The sequence below is a fragment of the Papaver somniferum genome, chromosome 10 (genome assembly GCF_003573695.1).
Source record: "Papaver somniferum cultivar HN1 chromosome 10, ASM357369v1, whole genome shotgun sequence".
Classification (NCBI taxonomy): Eukaryota; Viridiplantae; Streptophyta; class Magnoliopsida; order Ranunculales; family Papaveraceae; genus Papaver; species Papaver somniferum.
Window position 1 is genome coordinate 113,760,866 of NC_039367.1, and position 10,268 is coordinate 113,771,133.

The following is a 10,268-nucleotide window of genomic DNA, read 5'->3' on the forward strand; positions in this document are numbered from 1 at the left end:
GTTCGATTCACATTCAGGAAAGGACCCATCACTTTCAGCAAAGGACACACCACTTTCAGGGAAGGACCCACCACTTCCCCTAAAGGGTTCAAGGCTGTTAGATCTGGATTTTAGCATGATCTAACGATAAAGAAGCCGCTTGAGCGGGATAGCTTCCCGCAAGGTCGTGCGGGATAGCACTGCTCTCTTGGACAAATGTTTTTTTTTTGGATAATGCTCTCCCGCGCGACGCTGCGGGAAAGCTAAATAAGCTAGCGGGTTAAAAACCCTTGGATGATAGTCTATACTTAATTCTAGCATGTTTCCAATACAAAAATAGCTAATAATCATACAAGCTAACAAGATCTACTTAGGTGGACGAGTGTTTTCATACAAAGATAAAAATTCTACCGACCTTCTAGAGAGTCATGCTTCTTAAGCTGAACAAAATCTTTAAAGGAGAGGAAAAGAAAGAGAGCTGCTAAAGCATCCCTAGTTTTGGATCAATACAGAAGTGCAATTCTACTACTTTATTAAGGGCATGGTTGACACACCTATCAGAAGAAGAGCCTTGGGAATGGATGCGATAAGCTGTTTAAGTTACATGCAAAATCAACGAAGTTGAACTTGCAATTACCAACAAAAATTTAGATATAAATGCTAAAATAATCATTCAAAATCATGGTATGTTGAGATTCGAAAACTATAAGTACAACGTGTCACCCCTGATATTACTCTTCCCACCAAGCAAGTACACAACATCTAATTTCTTGTCCAAAAGCACAGTACACGCGTCCAGTATACCTGCTGTAAATGTCCATGTGACAATGCATCCACAAAGAATTAAGTTTTAAAAGCGAAGTGTCCTTGTTACCCACTTGATCTCTTAGTTTGGGATTGGCAGTGAGTTTCGAAATTCATTTTTTCAGCTGTGCCGTATACACATCATGTTCCAGTACTTCTACATACAAAAGTAGAACTGCTTTGAACAACTGAAGTGATTTCTCAAAAGCTAGACTAAAACACCATCTTTTTCCAAAGGCAATGTTGATATCTTAGCTGGAGAAATGAAATACTAAAACCCAATGGACTCATTGCATGGGACTTGCCGGTTGCCGCTCTGCACACGCACGTATTATCAAGTCCATCTCTTTAAATTCTCGAGACAAAAGCATACACACTATTACCTTAATTGCCATGATAGAATTTAAATAGTTTATATATTTGATAATATTTGTCATGGATTGAGATAATACGGAGTATTGTTCACGGAATAGATTATGAAACTTTATTTCTTACCCTCTTCTTAACCCTGATTTGTGGAGCTCAGTTCCACATAGCACTACAAAACACCTTCCATCAACAACAACAACAACAAAAAAAAAAAAAAACAAAAAAAAACCATGTAATAGGTTTCTTAGAAGTAAGACAATAGAATAACACAAGCCCTGCATCACCATGTGAAGCTTTATCTCCAAACAAATTCAAATTTTTTAAAAAAGCAAAATAATAAATCCTTAAAGTTGAAGGTGAGAGACAGTACTTGAGTTGTAACATCAAACCCCAAAACCAAACCAAACCTACACAACATTGGGACCCAAATAATAAAAGCTCTAACAACTTAACTCAAATTTGTTCTTTCCTTTCCTTTTTAATTCAGTTTCCAGCAAAGAATATTTCACCAAGAAGAAATAAAAATCATTACAGTAATGAAAACTTCAACAGTCCCTGGCTCTTCCTTTCACTTTCTCATCAATGTACCTATATTTTCTCATCAATGTACGTATATTTTCTCATTCATTACCGACAAAATATATCTGGCAACCAGTTTAGTTATGAAGCGCATCTTTATTACGGTATGCATCATGCCAACATAAAACATAACGAGAAACAATGACCAACAAAAATAATGTGCACATTCTTTATGTAAATCAATAACTTTCTAGTTTCGACACCGTTATCTCTTCCAGTTCACTGAGGAAGTAAAGAAGAAAATGGTAAAAATACCTCTTCTTATAGTAGATGCGACTCAACAACAGCTCGACCAAACTTTTCTTGAACATCTTTGGGAGTTTCAATCTGAACAAAGAAAGTTCAACAGAAAAATCAAATTCCATAGTACCGATTGCAAATGAATTTGTCAAAGAATTTTCAGTGATGTAACTCATTTACTGCAACTTATGTTATAGTCTACGACTTACCGCATTTAGAGCTTTAAAAGTGCTTTAACTGTGTTATGGGGGTTTCTTGATCCCACAACCTACATGAAACAATGGACATCAGGGATGAAAACCAAATTGTGAAAAAAATGTGTTAAGAGTCGCACAAAGTCATCTGTTTGATGGTTATTTACCTTTGACTTGACATTTTTGAAACCGGCTAGATTTAGGATGAGTTCAACAATTTTGCCAGCTTTAATCCTTGTTGTGGTAGGGGCGGGCCATAGGTATATCTAGGAAAAGAAACAAGCCCAAGTCCAGCATTTTAGGAAATGAGAGAAGAATAAAAAAGTTACTTCTAAGTTAGGAAATGCGAGGAAAGAGGGAGAAGGGAGAAATACGCATGTACGTGAACCTTTGTTTTCTAATACTCGGTTTGCACTGCATGTGTAATCGTGTGCTCCTCGTGTCGCTCTACATAATGAAGATTCTGGAAGCATCTCTCACATGCCTGAGAATCACAAATATAGTTAGCAACTGAGATAATGAGATGACCAGAAATATAAAAAAGAGTTAAAATGCATACAACAATATTAAGAAGAAAAACAACTCCTGATAAAAAATGCATACGACAATGTTAAGGAGAAAAACAACTCCTAAAGATAAATCGAGCCATTAAGAAAGATAAGGATCTTTTATCAGTTAGTTTCTTTTCCTAGTGGGCTTAGAAGTAATTCTCCATTGTTCTGCTAATGTGAATAACCTGATAAACTCATAAAAGTACTTGAATTTTATCCAGTTATTTTTAACTGCAGTTTATGAGAGTAGTGTTCTGATAATGTGACAGGTGTCTGTGTTAAAAGTTAAGCAGAAAGAGTAATAGGGCAGTAATCGTGCCATGAAAACGTTTAACCCTATCTGAGATGGTATCGACCCTACGTGAGGTACGGAAACGAATATAAGGCAGCAGTATTACTAGACCAGAGAACTTAATACCTTTTGAAGTGCAATGGGAGCCGCTGGACCTTTTCCCTTTGCAAAACCAATGACTCCATTATAGTTCCCGCAAACTAACATAGCTGTGTACTCGAAAATTTTTCCACCCTAGAACACAGATGACGATAGAACAATTATCAGCAAAATAACCAATACAGAACGCGAGGAATTTGACAAAATACAGCTTTCGTACCTTAGTTACTTTACATGTTCGGTTCATATCAACTAATCACGTATCAAAACCCTGATATAATAGAAAAACATTAGCAGCGAAGAAGTACTGATAGACATCAAGAAATTGGGAATGCAGTATTAAGTGCTGCAGAATCTATATGCATAAAGTTCCCATTACAGGTTTCAAAAAGAAAAACGTAAGTGTGATAACAACAGTGACACAATATCAACTTAGCAGACTTCCATCAAACGCCATATATACTTTATCGATTAAAAAAAGGCATATAACATTCAATTTAAGCTTTAGCCAAAACTTGAACGAAAGTTGTAATGCCAAAATACTTCCAAAAGACAACCAATGAGTAGAAGTGAGATCTAAATGAAACGGATACATTGCAGACTCTTGACTTCTAAAGAAAAATCTACAGAACCTACCACCGTTGTTTAGCTTCAATTCGAGAAATGGAAAGTGACTCAAACAACTTATTAACTCTTATGGTTGAATAACCTTATTCTTCAAAAAAAAAAACTCTTATGGTTGAATGTCTAGTGTATACATATGCAACTCCGTCGTACTAATCAAATCAAATGGATGAAACGTGCAAGGGAAAGTCTAGGTGTATCCTTTTCCATCCTACGGTCAAATGAAAATATCTGAATACTTGCCAAAGCAACAAACGATTGCACAAAGAAAGTAATTCAAAAATGAGTTAACCACTATTAACCATAAGATATTAGAGCATTCTTTATCTAATTCTAATAATCATTGTCAGATTTTGTAAATGAAATTTAAAAGTAACCTTACATGAAATACATACAGATACGTACAAACTTACTTTCCTGTAAAGTGGCCTTCTTTTCTCCTCAGTTAAAATATTTCTCTCCTATGCGAGTTCTTTAATCTCCTCCTCCAAAACTCTCCCCTTCTTTCCAAATGTATGATCCAATGCCGCTAACTTCTCTTCAAGCTTGCTGTCAATGGCATTGAGCTTCTCCATCAATATATCATCCTTATCATCAATGAAATCTTGATCCTCATAGTCATCCCCAAACCCTTTAATCAATTGCCTTTCTTTGTCAAATTCTCATGAATGCTATATAGAAACATCTGCGTTGCCTCGTCCTTTATCGTGCTGAATAAATCCAGAATTTGCAGGATTATTAGGATCATAAGTCTCTTTCCACTGTACCATTCTCATAGCTATATTCAGTTTCTGAAGAATCATAAACCTCTCCTTCCCAGTATCATCTTTCAAATGGTTCATCAGCTCTCCTATAACCTTATACTCAAATGGAAGTTGGAGATGCGTTTGCTCAAAGTGGTCAATTTTATGCATCCAGTTGTGAGCTTAGTCAAGGGTTTCTAAAAAGAGAAGAAAGGCATAAATGGTTGATAATGAAATACTTCACATGCTGATACTCTCAACATCATAAATATATATACTAGGAACTCATGTATTAGAACCATTCGGTTTCTTCCAAAACAAACCAAAACGAGTTAAATATATTCAACTATAACCCATGAATACTTCACTGTAATCCATGAAGCCAACAAGTTCAACTGGGAGGCAAGTGGAGTACATCCCCCTTGCCATGCCTCTCCACCGAGGAGTTGGTTCACACCTTCTCCTCAAGCCGAAAAATTAACACAAGGAAAGCAATCCTAAACTGATACAATTCTCAAACTCTCTAATATAATAAAACAATTTAAATGTACCTCATCTAAGGCAATATCCTATAACATATGAATAAGTAGCTAGAAAAGAGACAAATTTTACCAGAATGAGCAAAGCTGGTGAGTAATTCAACATGACGGTTACATTTCTTTTCAAATTCATCGGACCGTTTCTGAACAACATCAGGTTCCCATCTCTCATCAACTTCACTTTCTGAATCAGTTGGTTCTTCATGTTACCAAGTGGTCCTTTCTCTTTAGCATTTTGCTTTTCAAGTTTCTCAATCATTGGACCAACGCTCATATAGTATTCTTCTTCTTCTTCTTCTACATCATCATTATCATCAAGCAAACCAGCTTTTCTCTTCTCATCTTTCTCTTTTTGTTTCGCCGCCTCCACCTCCTCTAGAAGTTTTTGGATTAATCTATTGCTAGAAGGGGAAAAAGATGAACTGAATCTGTAATGAGATAATGATAGATTTGATTTAGGTATTTGGAAATGATGAATTTTGGGGTTAGAATTTGAGATTTTTCTGCATAGATTTTTGTGAGGAGTGCTAGGTTTTTTTAAGGATGATGATTTTAGGAGTATCCGTGACCATGTTCCTCTCTATATGCTTATTGATGCGGCCATTGTTGTGTAGAGGATATGTCTCACTACATCATTTGACTGAGAAGGAAAGAAACATAAGTGTAACATCTTGTTTTTTTGCAGCTGACTCATCCGAGTCATCTTGGTCTGAGTGATCTAGACCTGACTGAAATCACCTGAGTCATCTGGATCTGACTCACTAAGGTCTGACTCAAAAAATATGTTTGTTTTGTGAGTCAGATCTGACTCAGCTGACTGAACTATTTTGGACAGAAAATGCCCTTCTGCACAGTTTTAACCATAAACGTTTACTACTACAAAAATATCACAAGTTGTTCCATTGTACTCAGCAACCTTCTTTTGATGCAATTAAACATGTTATGCATCACAAAACAATAAAGACTATAATCCTAAAAACATAAAAGAAATAATAAAATATAAAGGAGACTAGCTATCTCATCGCGTAAATTGTTCATATATATTTTCTCTTGTTGTCCAAAGAGATGAGGTGAATTTTCTTCCATTTCGGCTTCCTCGTCTACCTGTATTTCATTCATCTCAAACGCCTCGTTCTCATATTGCTTAAACAACCAATCATCCAATGCATTGCGGGGTAGAAAGTTATGTATTGACATGCAAGAAATAACGATATCTCTCCGTGTCTCAAATGAGTAAGAAGGCATTTTACTTAAGACTGGAAATCTTACTTTAAATACCCCGAATGCTCTCTCAATTACATTCCTCAGTCGAGCATGGGATTGATTAAACTTCTATTCTTTTGTTGCTGAAGATACTCTTCGGTAATCACCTAACCAATACCTTATATTGCGATATGGACACATAAAACCCTTTGTGTGGGAGTACGCAGCATCACATAGATGGTATTTATCTGTTAACGTTCAACAAAAAATATTATGAAGTCATGCTAACAAGTACAGTATATTATTAGAGAGCACAATATAATAACATTGCAGATATGCTAATCCAAGGCAAGAAAACAAAAATAACCAAAGAACTAAACAAGAATCCATGTCCTACCCATTAGGTCCCCCATCCTACCCAACCAATCCCAAGAAGAACATAATATAACATCACATGGAAATAAATGGAAGAACGAAAGGCAAGGTCATTGAACTACAAAGGTCGAAACTGAAGCTAACCAATTACATTTTCATTATATGCGCAATCAGTTCCGAGCTAATAAATATAACTAGCTACACAGAAAGTGTAACAAACTCACTGACACATTGATTTCTTGAACAAAAGTGAATCACCCCAGTTTGGTTTAATTAACATTATATAAAAATGCAATGCAGTTGACAAACCCACAAGAGTCTAACTAAAATTGTCTATAGAAAACAAATCCAGTGCAGAAAAATGAGACTCAACAATGATATTACCTGGTGGAGGTATAGGAAAATTGAATGATGGATCACTAACTGCCTCGGTCAATACTCTCGAGTCATGAGCAATGCCTTCCCATCCAACTACTACATATAAAAAGTACATATCCCAATCACATATTGCAAGCACGTTTTGCGAACATTCTCCTCTACCCCTTCCTCTATACGGTGTTTGCTTCTCAACAGGAATACTCGCACTTATTAGAGTGCCATCTAATGCACCAACGACACCTTTGAAAGCACCTTCTCTAAGACGTTTATGCCTTTTAGTTATAGCCGGATTATCAAATACATTAGGTGGAGGAACTAAGACTTCAGCAGACCAAATCTTCATAGCAGACAACACTTCATGAAAATATTTACTAACTGTTTCACCTGAATGTTGAAAGTGATATAAAATTACACGATTCCTACAATTGTGCCCGATTGTGTATAAAAACATTGCCATCTTCTCCTCTACTTCTATATACTTGTTATCCTCTAAAAGTCCTTTGGCTCGGAATTCATTGCATAATTGAGTAAAAGGAGCCTTACTCATTCTCAATAGATTGTACATAATGTAAGTAGAACTTTTACTTTATTATGTTGTAATCATAATGTAAGTAGAACTGTTACTTTCTACGTGTTATTATGCATTATGCTTCAACTTATTGCATCAGTTGTTGTCATACTGCGAAGGCTCTAGTTATGGAGTAAATGTACTAAATTCTAAACAAAACTGAAACAAACTGAAAGGATCTTACCTTGTCTAATTCAACCCATTTCTCTTCGCTCCAATCGAAAGTATTCGTCTCAGCATTGTACCCATGACCAATTCTTGCTAAGAGACGGGACCAAGTGACATATTGAGTACGCAAGTAATCCCAGTGGTTTCTTAACTTCTTCTGCGTGATAGTGCAGTCATACTTCTCAGAAAAGAACTTGCACAAATTTCCCCACGGTGTTTGCTTCAAAGAAGTTCCAGAAAATCCATACTCAGTAGCTTGTGCCAAACATTGGTCAATGAATAACCCTCTAAATGCTGGGATGTTCCTAAAAGTTATCTTATTTGTTTTGTCATCTTCTTTTTTCTTCATAGAGAACTGGCATAAAGTAAAACAAATGCAAGAGTGGGTAATTTGATACAGGAGAGAGTGCTAACTACTGAGAAGTGGCAGAAAGATAAACAAAAGATAAATCGATACTGCTAACATAACGTATAGTTAGAAAAGTTCAAAACCAAAATAACATATACAAATCAAAACACAAAATGCAGCTTCAGGGGAAACAAAAACACTTGCTAGATGGTATTCTAAACTACTTATACCACTTCTTTTTACTTTCATTAGTGTATGCGTACTGAACAATATATCGATATCTATCAAGGCAGGACAACTAGGTACAGTTAATTTCTTGTATGTTGCACATTCCAGAGACAAAATAAAATTAATGCCAGAGACAAAATAAAATCAGAGGCATTTCATTAGTATACAAATGCACTAAAAGTAGAAGGCAGTAACAGGAAGAAACACACAGGACAAGGAAATTCAAATTATAATTCAAAACTAGAAGAAGATCATGTGGAACAAAGATCCATATGCTACCATGCTTAATGATCATACTTCTCTCCTTGGAATTTTCACAAACATCATCTAAAAGCTAAAAAAACATTCCAAAATCATAATGGAATACATAAAAAACCAATTAAGAACTCAAATCAGAATATATAAAAAAACCCATCTTCCAAAATCATCAAAAACCCATATGAAAATGATACAAAATATATGGACGAAGAATTATGGAAGTTGAAATTATACCTGACGTTGATGACCCTTTTAAAACCAGCTGATGAGTTGAAAGAATGGAGAGATTAATTGAGATTGATGAAGGAGATGATAGTAAGAGATATTGGTAGATTTGTTGAGAGGGGGATGAAGGAGACATCAGATCTAGGGTTTTTCCCATTTTTCCATCTCTGCTCTCGATAGACGGTAGAAACGAGAAAACAAACAAAAGAGAAAGGAAATGAAATATGTGATTTAAAAGATTGAGGGTATTTTCGAGTTGTGATACGAGTCAGGAGTTCGAGCGATTGATTCAGGGGTATCTCCGCACCTGAGTCCATAGGGTCCGAGTCAGAGGTTGGTAGTGAGTCAGCTCGCGAGTCAGGGGTTACAATAAGTGAAAAACAGAAGTCTAACTGCTGACTCGGCGCGACTCAGGGGTTGACTCAGACCCAGACGCCGAGTCAACTGCAAACAAACAAGGTGTAAATCTCATAAAACCCTTGCCCAAGTAGAAAATTGAGGGGTCTAACTCGGTGAGTTATAAGATTTGCAACTCGGACGAAGGATACACAACTTGAGAGAGCAGGGATACATGTATCGACTCACAACTCTCCATGGCTGCTAACAGGGGTAATTTTTTTATAGAAATAAGGGATTAAAGCTAAATATTATTTGGTGGAAAAATTACTAATGACAAAATTAAATGAAGTATACTTACAAGTTATGAAGTTTTTTGTGGGGGTTAGAGCCTGGATTAGTTAACCTCTAACTCCGCCACCGGTTTGGGATTTACCGCTTTCCAAAAGAGATTTTCACTTCTTTTTAGAGATATTTTGGAGGTGAGTATGATTTTAAAGTAGTTTTTTCCAAGGTTATACAAAATTCATTTTCGGCTTATTACTTTATAAAACTGACCAAATCAACATGATCTTAAATTTTAAAAATTAAAATTCAATCCAATATGCTTATTTAATTATTTTAAAAATAATTTGCTGCTACATCACCCAAGATGATTTGTTGCTATATCACCGAGTTCCATATGGAATCAAGAAAGAACATCTATTTTTCCCATTTCAAAGAAAATGTACCAAATCTTTCACAGACTCGTTGTGGTTTAGTTAAACAAGTAGTAAACAAATTAGTGAATCAATAACCAATCTTGTATATTTTATATGAACTAGAAAAATTCGACATTATAATCATAAAATTCTCTAATTCATACCAAATTTTGGTACCCTTATTATAGAAGTTTTTTAATTTCAATATAATATACGTGTATTTTAGAGAAATACTCGGCTAAACCCAACCAAGCATTGGTATGTCAAGTTTGGTAGTTAAGTTTAGTTACAAAACTTAGTCGCTCAATTGTTTGCTAAAGCCAACTTCGTTAGGTTAGATTTAGGACATTATAAATATTGAGGCAGTCTGAAGTTACTCGTCGAAGAGTTGAAGACGTATTGAAGATAAACGAAGACATCATCCTTCAAACTGAGGTTATTAGCTACTGACTTTGACTTGTTCAAT

The 10,268-nt window shown here is 35.6% G+C and overlaps 1 pseudogene; it reads right to left on the reverse strand.

The window, feature by feature from the left end:
• Positions 1 to 1,992: 1,992 nt before the first annotated feature.
• On the reverse strand, positions 1,993 to 8,054 carry LOC113316115 (annotated as a pseudogene).
• Positions 8,055 to 10,268: the final 2,214 nt, after the last annotated feature.